Here is a 16499-nt window from a genome sequence, read left to right on the forward strand (position 1 = left end):
ATAAAATAATACTAATTTATTAATATTCTAAAAATTAAAAGTTGGAGATTTCAAAAATAAATCTATTTACCGAACAAGTTTAAATAGTCATATCCATTCAAACTATTTTCTATTTCAAATCATTGTGACATTTTGTTTTGTCGTAAAACGATTGTTTTGATTCATACAAAATTATTCATAATAAAATAATACTAATTTATTAATATTTGAAAAATTAATAAGAGATTTAGAAACTAAATCTATTTAGCAAACCAGTTCAAATAGTTATGACTATTTGAATAATTATCTATCTTTGTTCATATAAGGTTATTTAGAGTAAAATATTGCTGAAGTAATAATATTCTAAAAATTAATAAAAGATTTAAAAAATAAATATGTTTGCTGAACTAGTTCAAATAATTAAGACTGTTAGAACAATTATTTATGTCAAATTGTTTAGACCTTCATTTAGTCATAAAATAATTATTTCAGTTTATACAAGTTTATTTGAAATAAAATAGTACTATTTTATTAACATTCAAAAAATTAATAAGTAAGAAATTAAAAAAAATAAACTTGTTTACCGAACAAGTTCGAACAGTTATGATTATTTGAACAATTATCTATTTAAAATCATTATAACCTTTTTTTTATCATACAACAATTGTTTCAAATCATAAAAGCTTATCAAACATAAAATAATATTACTTTATTAATATTTCAAAATTTGAGAAGTTGGAGATTTAAAAAGTAAATTAGTTTATTGAATTAATGCAAATAATTATGGCCATTTGAATAATTATGTATTTCAAATAGTTATAAACTTTTTTTTTTCATAAAACAATTATTTTTCATCATATAAGCCTATTCAAAATAAAATAATACTAATTTATTAATTTTTTAAAAATTAATAAGTAGGATATTTAAAAAATAAATATGCTTACCAAACTAGTTCAAATAGTTATGACTATTTGAACAATTATTTTGTTTTGCCATAAAACAATTATTTATGTTCATACAAGCTTATTTAGAATAAAATAATACTAATCTAATAATATTATGAAAATTAATAACTAAGAGATTTAAAAGATAAATTTGTTTACTGAACCAATTCAAATAATTAAGCCTATATGAATAATTATTTATTTCGAATCATTATGACTTTTTATTTTGTCATAAAACAAATATTTTTTTTCATATAAGTTTGTTCAAAATAAAATAATATTAATTTATTAATATTTTAAAAATTAATAAGAGATTTAAAAAATAAAATCTATTTATCAAACCAGTTCAATTAGTTATAACAATTTGAATAATTATTTATTTCAAATCGTTATGGCCATTTGTTTTGTCATAAAACAATTATTTTTATTGATACAGTCTTATTCGAAATAAAGTAATGCTAATTTATTAATATTCTAAAAATTAATAAATAATGGATTTAAAAAATGAACCTATTAACTTGACCAATACAAATAGTTATAACTGTTTGAACAATTATCTATTTCAAATAGTTAAGATATTTTTTTGTCACAAAACAATTTTTTATGTTCATACTAGCTTATTTGGAATAACATAATCCTAATTTATTAATATTCCAAACATTAATAAGTAAGAGATTTAAAAACTAAATTTGTTTATCGAACAAGTTCAAAATAGTTATGACTATTTGAACAATTACCTATTTCAAATCGCTATAACCTTTTGTTTTGTCATAAAAGAATTTTTTCTATTCATACAAGCTTCTTTCAATTAAAATAATTAAAATATATTTATATTTAGACAATTAATAAGTAAAAGATTTAAAAATAAATTTGTTTATCGAATATATTCAAATAGTAATGACTATTTGAATAAATTTTTATTTCAAATCATTATGAGTTTTTGTTTTGTCATAAAACAATTGTTTTTTTTCATACAAGCTTATTTGAATTAAAATAATATTAATTTATTAATATATCTACAATTAATAAGTAAAAGATTTTAAAAATAAATATGTTTACCGAACAAGTTCAAATAATCATAACTATTTGAATAATTATCTATTTCAAATTGTTATGACCTTTTGTTTCATCATAAAATAATTGTATCAGTTCATATAAGCTTATTTGAAATAAAATAATAGTAATTTATTAATATTCCAAAAATTAATGAATAAGAGATTTAAAATATGAATTTGTTTATTGAACAAGTTTAAATAGTTATGATTATTTGAACAATTATCTATTTCAAATTGTTATGACCTTTTGTTTTTTGTAAAATAATTTTTTCTATTCATACAAGCTTTTTTTTGAACAAAATAATATAAATTTGTTAATATTCTAAAAATTAATAAGTAAAAATTTGAAAAATAAATTTATTTTCTAAACACGTTTAAATAGTTATGACTATTTGAATAATTATCAATGTCAAATAATTATATCCTTTTGTTTTGTCATAAACCAATTGTTTCTGTTCATATAAACATATTTGAAATAAAATAATACTAATTTATTAATATTTAAAAAATTAATAAGTAAAAATTTTAAGCTATAAATCTATTTATCGAACAAGTACAAATACTTAGGACTGTTTGAATAATTATTTATTTTAAATAGTTATGACCTTTCGTTTGTTAGAAAGCAATTGTTTTTATTCATAAAAGTTTATTTGGAATAAAATAATACTTATATATTAATATTCTAAAAATTAATAGGTAAGAGATTTATAAAATAAATCTATTTACTGAATAAGTTCAAATAAGCATGTCCATTTGAACAATTATCTATTTCAAATCGTTATGACCTTTTGTTTTCTCATAAAACAATTGTTTTTGTTAATGCAAAATTATTCAAAATAAAATAATACTAATATATTAATATTTTAAAAATTAGTAAGAAATTTAAAAAATAAATCTATTTACTGAAATATTTTAAATAGTTATGATTATTTATACAAATATCTATCTCAAATCGTTATGATATTTATTTTGTCATAAAACAATTGCTTCTTTTCATAAAGCTTATTTAGATTAAAATAATACTAATTTAATAATATTCCAAAAATTAGTAAATAAGAGATTTAAAAAATAAATGCGTTTGCTAAACTAGTTTAGATAATTAAGACTATTAAAACAATTATCTATTTCAAATCATTCTAACATTTTGTTTAATCATAAAACAATTATTTCAGTTTATACAAGTTTATTCACAATAAAATAATACTAATTTATTAGCATTTGAAAATTTAACAAGCAAGAGATTTAAAAAATATATATCTATTTATCGAACAAATTTAAATAGATTTGACTATTTAAACAATTATCTATTTAAAGTCATTATGACCTTTTGTTTTGTCATAAAACAATTGTTTTAGTTCATAAAAACTTATTCGAAATAAAACAATACTACTTTATTAATATTTCAAAAATTAATAAGCAAAAGATTTAAAACCTAAAGCTGTTTTCTAAACCAATTCCAATAGTTATGACTATTTGAATAAATATCAATCTCAAATCATTATGATATTCGTTTTCTCATAAAACAACTGTTTTTGAGCATAAGAGCTTATTCAAATAAAAATAATATTGATTTAATAATATTTCAAAAATTAATAAGTGATTTAAAAAATAAATGTGTTTGTCGAACTAGTTCAAATATTTAAGACTATTAGAATAATTATCTATTTCAAATCGTTTTGACCTTTTGTTTAGTAATATAATAATTGTTTCAGTTTATACAAGCTAATTTAGAATAAAATAATACAAATTTATTAACATTCAAAAAATTAATAAGTATGAGATTTGGAAAAATAAATCTGTCTATCAAATAAGTTCAAATAGTTATGACTATCACAATTATCTTTTTAAAAATATTATGACCATTTGTTTTGTCATAAAACAATTGTTTTAGTTCATAAAAGCTTATCCAAAATAAAATAATACTACTTTATTAATATTTCAAAAATTAATAAGTAAAAGATTTAAATAATTAATCAGTTTATTGAATCAATTTTAATAATTATGGCCATTTGACCAATTATCTATTTTAAATCGTTATTACCTTTTGTTTTGTCATAAAACAATTGTTTTTCAACATAGAAGCTTATTTGAAATAAAATAATACTAATTTATTAATTTTTCAAGAATTAATAAGAGATTTAAAAAATAAATTTGTTTTTTGAAGCAGTTTAAATAGTTTTGACTATTCAAATACTTATCTATTTCAAATTATTATAACCTTTTGTTCTATCATAAAACAATTGTGTCTAGTCATACAAGCTTATTAAAAATAAAATACTACTAATTTAGTAATATTCTGAAAACTAATAACTTAGAGATTTAAAAAATAAATCTGTTTACCGAATCAATTCAAAGAATTAAGGCTATATGAACAATTATTTATTTTAAATTTTTATAACCTTTTGCTTTGTTATAAAATAAATATTTCAGCTCATAAAAGCTTATTCGGAATAGAATAAAACTAATTTATTAATATTTCAAAAATTTATGAGTAAGAGATTTAGAAAATAATTTTATTTGCCAAACCAATTCAAATAATTATAACTATTTGAATAATTATCTATTTCAAATCGTTATTACTTTTTGTTTTGTCATAAAACAATTGTTTTTGTTAATATAATTTTGTTTGAAATAAAATAATACTAATTTATTAATATTTAGAAAATTAATCAGTAAGAGATTTAAAAAGTAAATCTACTTGCCAAAATATTTCAAATAGCTTTGACTATTTGAATAATTATCTATTTCAAATCATTATAACCTTTTATTTGAATAGTTTTGATTGTTCATACTATTTTATTCAAAATAAAATAATACTTATTTAATAATATTCCAAAACTTAATAACCAAGAAAATTAAGAAATAAATCTAATTGCCGAACCAGTTCAAATAGTTAAGACTATATGAATGATTATCTATTTCAAATCGTTATGACTTTTTCTTTTGTCATAAAACAAATTTTTTTGTTCATATAACCTTATTCGAATTAAAATAATACTAATTTAATAATATTTTAAGAATTAATAAATAAGAGATTTAAAAAATAACTTTGTTTATCGAATCGGTTCAAATGGTTAAGACTATTGGAATAATTATATATTGCAAATCATTCTAACCTTTTGCTTAGTCATAAAACAACTATTTCAATTCATACAAGCTTATTTAGAATAAATTAATACTAATTTATTAACATTCAAAAAATTAATTATTATTATTATTATTATTTGAATAATTGTTTATTTACAATCGTTATAACCTTTTGATTTGTAATAAAATAATTGTTTTAGTTAATACAAGCTTAGACGAAATAAAATAATACTAATTTATTAATATTTCCTAAATTAATAAGTAAGAAATTTAAAAAACAAATCTATTTACTAAATCAGTTAAAATAATTATGGTGATTTGAATGATTATCTACTTCAAATCATTATGATGTTTTGTTTTGTTATAAAACAATTGTTTTTGATTATACAAGCTTATTTGAAATAAAATAATGCTAATTTATTAATATTTCAAAAATTAATAAATAAAATATTTTAAAAATAAATCTGTTTATCGAATCAATTTAAATAGTTATGACTATTTGAACAATTATCAATCTCAAATCATTAAAATCTTTGTTTTGTCATAAAACAATTGTTTCTGATCATAGAAGCTTATTTGATTAAAAATAATACTAATTTAATAGTATTTTGAAAATTAATAAGTAAGAGATTTAAAATAAATGTGTTTACCGACCTAGTTCAAATAGTTAAAACTATTAGAATAATTATCTATTTCAAATCGTTCTAACCTCTTGTTTAATCATAAAATATTTGTTTCATATCTTACAAGCTTATTTGAAATAAAATAATCCAAATTTATTAACATTCAAAAAATTAATAAGCAAAAGATTTGAAAAAATAAATCTGTCTATCGAACAAGTTAAAATAGTTATTACTATTGAATAATTATTTATTTAAAATCATTATGACATTTTGTTTTGACATAAAACAATTGTTTCAGTTCATAAAAGCTTATCCAAAATAAAATAATACTAATTTTTTAATATTTCCAAAATTAATAAGCAAGAGTTTAAAAAAATAAATTTGTTTATCGAACAAATTCAATTAGTTATGACTATTTGAACAATTGTCAATTTAAAATCGTTATGACCTTTTGTTCTGCTATAAAATATTTGTTTTAATTCACACAAACTTATTTGAAATCGAATAATACTAATTATTAATATTTCAAAAATTAATAAGTGATTTAAAAAATAAATATGTTTGCTGAATTAATTCAAATAATTTTATCCATTTCAACAATTATCTATTTTAAATCGTTATTACCTTTTATTTGGTCATATAATAATTTTTTTATACAATTTTATTCAGAATAAAATAGTTTTAATTTATTAATCTTTCAAAATTTAATAAGTAAGAGATTTAAAAAATAAATCTATTTACCAAATCAGTTCAAATAGTTATGACTATTTGAACAATAGTATACTTCAAATAGTTATAACCCTTTATTATGTCATGAAACAATTATTTTTGTTCATATAAGTTTATTCAAAATAAAATAGTTCTAATATAATAAAATTAAAAAAATTAATAACTAAGAAATTTAAAAAATAAATTTGTTTGTTGAATTTGTTCAAATAGTTAAGACTATGAACAATTTCCTATTTCAAATCATTATGACCTTTGTTTTGTCATAAATTTTTTTTTCCAACTTATAGAAGCTTATTTCGAATAGAATAAAACTAATTTATTAATGTTTCAAAAATTTATAAGTAAGAGATTTAAAAAATAATTCTATTTACCGAACTAGTTCAAAGAATTATAACTATTTGAATAATTATCTATTTCGAATTATTATTAGTTTTTGTTTTTTAATAAAACAATTGTTTTTGATAATATAAGTTTGTTCGAAATAAAATAATACTAATTTATTAATATTTAGAAAATTAATCAATAAGAGATTTAAAAAGTAAATTGCTTAACAAACCATTTCAAATAGTTATGACTTTTTGAGCAATTATTTCTTTCAAATTATTATGATTTTTTTTGTTCTGTTATAAAACAATAGTTTTTGTTCATATAAGCTTATTCAAATTAAAATAATACAAATTTATTAATATTCAGACAATTAATAAGTAAAAAATTTTAAAAATAAACATGTTTACTGAACTAGATCAAATAGTCATGACTATTTGAATAATTATCTATTTCAAATCATTATGACATTTTGTTTTGTAATAAAAAAATTATTTCAGTTCATACAAGCTTATTCGTAATAAAATAATACTAAGCTGTTAATATTCTAAAAATTAATAATTAAAAGATTTAAAAAATGATTCTATTTATCGAACAAGTTCCAATAATTATGATTATTTGAACAATTATCTATTTGAAATCACTATAATCTTTTGCTTTGTCATTAAATGATTTTTTCTGTTCATACAAGCTTATTTCGAACAAAATAATACAAATTTATTAATATTAAGACAATTAATAAGTAAAAGATTTAAAAAATAAATTTGTTTACCGAATAAGTTCAAATTGTTATGACTATTTAAACAATTATTTATTTCAAATTGTTCTAACTTTTTGTTTTATCTCAAAACAATTGTTTCTATTCATACAAGCTTATTCATATTAAAATAATATTTATTTATTAATATTTTGATAATTAATAAGTAAAAATTTTTAAAAAATAAATATGTTTACTAAATAAATTCAAATAGTCATGGTTATTTGAATAATTATCTATTTCAAATCATGGTGACCTTTTTGTTTTGTAATAAAACAATTGTTTTAGTTCATATAACCTTATTTGAAATAAAATAATACAAATTTATTAATACTTCAAAAATTAAAGAGCAAGAGAATTAAAAAAATAAATTTGCTTACCGAATAAGTTCAAATAGTTATGTGTATGTAAAAAAATCTATTTCAAAATGTTATGACTTTTTGTTTTCTCATAAAACAATTGGTTTTGTTCATGCAAGCTTATTTCCCATAAAATAATATAAATTTATTAATATTCCAAAAATTAATAAGTAAAATTTTAAAAAATAAATCTGTTTTCTAAATTCATTCAAATAGTTATGACTATTTGAATAATTTTCTATTTCAAATCGTTATGATCATTTGTTTTGTCATAAACCAATTTGTTCGATTCAAACAAGTTTATTCAAAATAAAATAATACTAATTTATTAATACTTAAAAATTAATAAGTAAAAGATTTAAAAAATAAATCTGTTTACTAAGCGAGTTCAAATAGTTATGACTATTTGAACAATTATTTATTTCAAGTTGTTATGATCTTTTGTTTTATCATAAAACAATTATTTCTATTCATACAAGTTTGTTTGGAATAAAATAATACTAATTTGTTATTATTCTAAAAATTAATAAGTTGAAGATTTGAAAAATTAATTTGTTATTTCGAATAAACTTATATGAACAAAAATAATTGTTGTATGCAGAACAAAATGTTATAACAATTTGAAATAAATAATTGTTCAAATAATCATAATTATTTAGACTGGTTTGGTAAACATATTTAATTTTTAAATCAATTACTAATTCTTGAAATATTAATAAATTAGTACTATTTTATTTTAAATAAATTTGTATGTTGAAAAACAATTGTTTATAATAAAACGAAAAGTATTAATGATTTTGTTCAAATGGCTATAATTATTTGAATTGATTTGGTAAACTAATTTATTTTTTAAATCTCTTACTTACTAATTTTTGAAATATTAAAAAAAATTAGTATTATTTTATTTTGGATAAGCTTTTATGAACTGAAACAATTGTTTTATGATAAAACAAAAGTTCATAACAATTTTAAATAAATAATTTTTCAAATAATCATAACTATTTGAACTTGTTTAAGAAACAAATTTATTTTTTAAAATCTTTTGCTTTTTAATTTTTTGAATGTTAATAAATTAGTATTTATTCCGAATAAGCTTATATGAACTGAAGCAATAGTTTTATGACTAAACAAAAAGTTAAAATAATAGATAATTATTCTAATAGTTTTAACCATTTGAACTGATTTAGCAAACACATTTATTTTTAAATTTATTACTTATTAATTTTTGAAATATTATTAAATTAGTATTTTTTATCTAAATAAACTTATATGATCAGAAACAATTTTTTTTGACAAAACAAAGATCATAACAATTTAAGATCGATATTTGTTCAAATGGTTGTAACTAATTGAACTGGTTTAGAAAATAGTTTTAGTTTTTAAATCTCTTAATAATTTTTTAAAGTAGTTTTATTATACTCCATACAAGTTTTTATGAACTAAAACAATTGTTTTATCACAAAACAAAATGTCGTAATGATTTTAAATAGATAATTGTTCAAATAATCATATCTATTTGAGCTTTTCGATAAACATAATTATTTTTTTAAATCTCTTACTTGTTATTTTTTGAATTTTAATAAATTAGTATTATTTTATTTTGAATAAGCTTGCATAAATTGAAATAATTGTTTTATGACTAAACAAAATATCAAAATGATTTGAAATAGATAATTGTTCTAATAGTTTTAACTATTTGAACTAGTTTGGAAAAACACATTTATTTTTTATTATTAAATTAGTATTATCTTAATCCAAATAAGCTTATATGAAAAAGAATTCTATGACAAAATGAAGATCATAACTATTTGAGATATATAATTGTTCAAAAAGTCATAATTATTTGAGAGTTTGATAAACAAATTTAGTTTTTAATACTCTTATTAATTTTCAAAATCTTAATGAATCAGTATTATTTTATTTTAAATAATTCTATATGAATAGAAGCAATTGTTTTACGACAAAATAAAAGGTCATAACGATTTGAAATAGATAATTAATCAAATGGACATGACTATTTGAACTTATTTAGTAAATAGATTTATTTTTTAAATCTCCTACCTATTAATTTTGAGAATATTAATAAATTAGTATTATTTTATTCTGAATTAACTTGTATGAATAGAAACAATTGTTTTATGACAAAATAAAAGATCAGAACTATTTGAAATAAATAATTGTTCAAATAGTCATAACTATTTAAGCTTGTTCAGTAAGCCTATATGAATTGATACAATTGTTTTATGATAAAACAAAAGGTCATAACGATTTGAAATAGATAATTACTCAAGTAGTTATGACAAGTAGTTATGAACATAATGATTTGAAATATATAATTGTTCAAATAGTCATAACTATTTGAACTGGTTCAGTAAGCATATTTATTTTTTAAATCTCCTACTTATTAATTTTTGAAATATTAATAAATTAGTATTATTTTATTCAGAACAAGTTGTATAATGAAAAAAATTTGTTTTATGACAAAACAAAAGATCATAAATATTTGAAATAGATAATTATTCAAATGGTGATAATTATTTCAACTGATTCGATAAACTGATTTATTTTTTAAATCTCCAACTTAACAATTTTTGAAATATTAATAAAGTAATATTATTTTATTTTGGAGAAGATTTTATGAACTAAAACAATTGTTTTATGATAAAACTAATGGTCATAACGATTTTAAATAGATAATTGTTCAAATAGTCATAACTATTGAACTTGTTTAGTAAACAGATTTATTTTTTTAAACTTCTTGCTTATTAATTTTCTGAATGTTAATAAAAGAGTATTATTTTATTTTGAATAAGTATGTATGAACTGAAACAATTATTTAATGACTAAACAAAAGGTTAGAATGATTTGAAATAGATAATTGTTTTAATAGTCTTAACTATTTGAACTGGTTCAATAAACACATTGATTTTTTAAATCTCTTACTTATTAATTTTTAAAATAGTATTAGTTTAGAAATATTTTACTTTGAATAAGCTTGTATGAATAAAAACAATTGTTTTATGACAGAATGAAGATCATTGCGATTTGAGATAGATAATTATTCAAATAGTCATAACTAATTGAAATGATTTTGTAACAAATTTAGTTTTTAAATTTCTTATTAATTTTTAAAATATTAATAAATTAGTATTAGTTTATTTTGAATAATTTTGCATGAATAAAAACAATTGTTTTATGCCAAAATAAAATATCATAATAATTTGAAATAGATAATAGTTTAAATAGACATGACTGTTTAAACTTATTTGGTAAACAAATTTATTTTTTAAATCTCCAAATTATTAATTTTTAGAATATTAATAAATTAGTATTATTTTATTTTAAATAAACTTGTATGAATAGAAATAATTGTTTTATGACAAAACAAAAGATTGTAACAATTTGAAATAAATAATTGTTTAAATAGTCATAACTATTTGAACTCGCTTAGTAAACAAATTTATTTTTTTAAATCTTTTACTTATCAATTTTTGGAATTTTAATAAATTAGTATTATTTTATTCTAATTAAGCTTTTATGAACAGAAACAATGGGTTTATGACAAAACAAAAGGTCATAATGATTTGAAATAGATAATTGTTCAAATAGTCATAACTATTTTAATGTGTTTAGAAAACAAATTTATTTTTAAAATTTTTACTTATTAATTTTTGGAATATTAATAAATTTAAATTATTTTATTCAAAATAAGCTTGCATGAACAGAACCAATTGTTTTATGTCGAAACAAAAGGTCATAATGTTTTGAAATAGATAATTGTTCAGCTAATCATAACTATTTTAACTTATTCGATAAATAGATTTTTTTTAATTCTCTTACTCATTAATTTTTAGAATATTAATAAATTAGTATTATTTTAGTTCAAACAAACTTATAAGAACTAAAATAATTGTTTTGTTACAAAAGAAAAGGTCATTGTGATTTGAAATAGATAATTATTCAAATCGTCAAGACTATTTGAACTTGTTTGTTAAACATATTTATTTTTTAAAATCTTTTACTAATTAATTGTCAAAATATTAATAAATTAGTATTATTTTAATCTGAATAAACTTGTATGAATAGAAACAATTATTTTATGACAAAATAATTCTCTTAATGTTAATAAATTTGTATTATTTTACTTGAAATAAGCTTGTATGAATAGAAAAAAATCTTTTATAGCAAAGCAAAAAGGTTATAACGATTTCAAATAGATAATTGTTCAAACAGTCATAATTATTTAAACTTGTTCAATAAATAGATTCATCTTTTAAATCTCTTTATTATTAATTTTTGGATTATTAATAAATTAGTATTATTTTATTCTCAATAAGTAGTTTAGTAAATAGATTTATTTTTTTGAATATTTTACATATTAATTTTTGAAAGATTAATTAGTATTATTTTATTTTGAATAAGCTTGAATGTTCAAATACAATTGTTATATGACCAAACAAAAGGTAATAATGATTTCAAATAGTTAATTGTTGGCATGGCCATAATTATTTGAATTGATTCAATAAACAGATTCACTTTTTAAATCACTTATTAATTTTTGGAATATTAATAAATTATTATTATTATTATTTTATTTTGAATAAGTTTGTATGAACTAAAACAATGGTTTTATGACAAAACAAAAGGTTATAACAATTTGAAATAAACAATTGTTCATATAGTCTTAACTATTTCAACTACTTTAGCAAACAAATTAATTTTTTAAATCTCTTAGTTATTAATTATTGGAATATTATTAAATTAATATTATTTTATTTCTAATAGGCTTGTATGATGAAAAATAATTGTTTTATAACAAAACAAAAGGTTGTAATGATTTGAAATAGATAATTGTTCAAATGGCCAAAATTATTTGAACCAATTTGATAAACTAATTTATTTTTTAAATCTCTAACTTATAGATTTTTGAAATATTAATAAAATAATATTATTTTATTTCAGATAAGCTTTTATGAACTGAAACAATTGTTTTATGATAAAACAAAAGGTCATATTTATTTTAAATAGATAATAGTTCAAACAGCCATAACTATTTGAATTTGTTCGGTAAAAAGATTTATTTTTTTAATTTGTTGTTTATTAATTTGTTAATTGTCAATAAATTGGTCTAATTTTATTTCGAATAAGCATGTATGAACTGAAAAAAATATTTTATGACTAAACAAAAAGTCAAAACGATTTGAAATAGATAATTGTTTAATAGTATTAATTATTTGAACTAATTCAACAAACATATTTATTTTTTAAATCTCTTACTTGTTAATTTTTAGAATACTATTAATTTAGCAATATTTTACTCCAAATAAGTTTGCATGAATATAAACAATTGTTTTATGACAAAACAAAGATTATAACGATTTAAGACAGATGATTATTCAAATAATCATAACTATTACAATTGGTTCAATAAATAGATTTAGTCTTTAAATCTCTTATTAATTTTCAAAATATTAATAAATTGGTATTATTTTATTTTGAATGATTTTGTATGAATAGAAACAATTATTTTACAACAAAATATAATGTCATAATGATTTGAAATAGATAATAGCTTAAATGGATATGACTATTTGAACTTGTTCATGAACAAATTTATTTTTTAAATCTCCAACTGGTAAATTTTTAAAATATTAATAAATTAGTATTACTTTATTTCGAATAAATTTATATGAATAGAAACAATTATTTTATGATAAAACAAAAGATCATAGTGATTTGGAATAAATAATTATTCAAGTAGTCATAACTATTTGAACTCGCTTAGTAAATAGATTTATTTTTAAATCTTTTACTTATTAATTTTTGGAATTTTAATAAAATAGTATTATTTTATTCCAAAAAGCTTTTATAAATAGAAAAAATTGGTTTATAACAAAACAAAAGGTTATAACGATTTGAAATAGATAATTATTCAAATAGTCATAACTATTTAAACGTGTTCAAAAAACATATTTATTTTTAAAATTTTTGCTTATTAATTTTTCAAATATTAATAAATTTATATTATTTTATTCAAAATAAGCTTGCATGAATAGAACTGATTATTTTATGACAAACCAAAATGTCATAATGTTTTGAAATAGATAATTATTCAGATAGCCATAACTATTTGAACATGTTCAGTAAACAAATTCATTTTTTAATTCTCTTACTCATTAATTTTTAGAATATTAATAAATTAGTATTATTTTATTTCAAATGAGCTTATATGAATTGAAACAATTGTTTTATTACAAAACAAAAGGTCATAATGATTTAAAATAGATAATTATTCAAATAGTCAGAACTATTCGAACTTGTTCAAAAAACATATTTATTTCTTAAAAGTTTTACTTATTAATTATGAAAATTTAATAAATTAATATTATTGTAATTTGAATAAGCTTGTATGAATAGAAATAATTGTTTTATGGCAAAACAAAAAGTCATAAGAATTTAAAATAAATAATTATTCAAATAGTCATAATATTTGAACTTGTTTGATAAACAAATTTATTTTTTAAATGTTTTACTTATTAATTGTCTTTATATTAATAAATTTGTATTATTTTATTCAAAATAAGCTTGTATGAATAGAAAAAAAATCATTTTATGAGGAAACAAAAGGTTATAGCAATTTCAAAAAGATAATTGTTGAAATAGTCATAATTATTTAAACTTGTTCGACAAACAAATTTATTTTTTAAATCTCTTAATTATTAATTTTCTAATATTAATTACTTAGTATTATTTTATTTAGAATAAGCTTATACAAACTAAAATAATTTTTTTTTGACAAAACAAAAGGTCATAATGATTTGACATAGATAATTATTCAAATAGTCATGACTATTTGATCTAGTTTAGTAAACATATTTATTTTTTAAAATTTTTACTTATTAATTGGTGAAATATTAATAAATTAGTATTTTAATCCGAATAGGCTTGTATAAATGGAAATAATTATTTTATATAAAACAAAAAGCCATAATGATTTGAAATAAATAATTACTCAAATAATCATAACTATTTGAACTCGTTAGATAAATAGATTTATTTTTTAAATCTTTTATTAATTTTTGAAATATTAGCATATTAGTATTACTTTATTCAAAACAAACTTATATGAACAAAAAAATTTGTTTTATGACAAGACAAATGGTCATAACGATTTGAAATAGATAATTGTTCAAATAGTCATAATTATTTGAACTGGTTAGGTAAATAGAATTATTTTTAAATCTCTTATTAATTTTTGAAATATTAATAAATTCATTTTATTTTATTTCAAATAAGCTAGAATGAATTGAAAAAAACTTATTTTATGACAAAACAAAAGGTCATAATGATTTGAAATAGATAATTGCTCATATAGTCTTAAATATTTGAACTGGTTCGGCAAACAAATTTATTTTTTAATTTTCTTAGTTATTAATTTTTGGAATATTATTAGATTAGTATTATTTTATTTTGAATAAACTTGTATAAACAAAAGTAATTGTTTCATGGTAGAGCAAAAGGTTATAATGATTTGAAGTTTACAATTGTTCAAATAGTTATACATTTGAATTAGTTCAATAAATAGATTTATTTTTTAAATCTCTTACTTATTAATTTTTGACAGATTAATAAACTAGTATTATTTTATTTCAAGTAGGCTTGAATGATCAAAAACAATTGTTATATGACCAAAGAAAAGGTCATAATTTTTTATAAATAGATAATTATTCATATAGTCTTAATTGTTTAAACCGCTTCAGTAAACAGATTTATTTTTTGCAACAGATAATTATCAATTTTTGGAATGTTATTAAATTAGTATTATTTTATTCCAAATAAGCTTATATGAACTAAAACAACTATTTTATAACATAACAAAAGGTTATAATGATTTTAAATAGATAATTGTTCAAATAAAAACTAGTTCAATAAATAAATTTATTTTTTAAATCTCTTACTTATTAATTTTTGAAATATTAATAAATTAATATTATTTTATTCCAAATAGGCTTATATGATGAAAAACAATTGTTTTATGACAACAAAAGTTCATAACTATTTGAAAAAAATAATTGTTTAAATGGCCATAATTATTTGAAGTAATTTGATAAACTGACTTATTTTTTAAATCTTTAACTTTTTATTTTTGAAATATTAATAAAGTAATGTTATTTTATTTCGAAAATGCTTTTATGAAAATTTTATGATAAAACAAAAGGTCATACTTCTTATAAATAGATAATTGTTCAAATAGTCATAACTATTTAAACTTGTTTGGTAAACAAAATAATTTTTAAATTTCTTGTTTATTAATTTTCTACATGATAATAAATTAGTATTATTTTATTTCAAATAAGCATGTATGAACTGAAAAAATTATTTTACAAATAAATAAAAGGTCAGAATGATTTGAAATAGATAGTTGTTCTAATAATCTTAACTATTTGAACTGATTTGACAAACACATTTATTTTTTAAATCTCTTATTAATTTTTAGAATATTATTAATTTCATAATATTTTATTTTGAATAAGCTTGTATGAATAGAAGCAATTATTTTATGACAAAACAAAGATCATAGCGATTTGAGATAGATAATTGTTAAAATAGTCATAACTATTTGAACTGGTTTGATAAACAGA

The sequence above is a fragment of the Durio zibethinus genome, chromosome 26 (genome assembly GCF_047325235.1).
Source record: "Durio zibethinus cultivar Kanyao isolate XHJ-2024 chromosome 26, ASM4732523v1, whole genome shotgun sequence".
Classification (NCBI taxonomy): domain Eukaryota; kingdom Viridiplantae; phylum Streptophyta; class Magnoliopsida; order Malvales; family Malvaceae; genus Durio; species Durio zibethinus.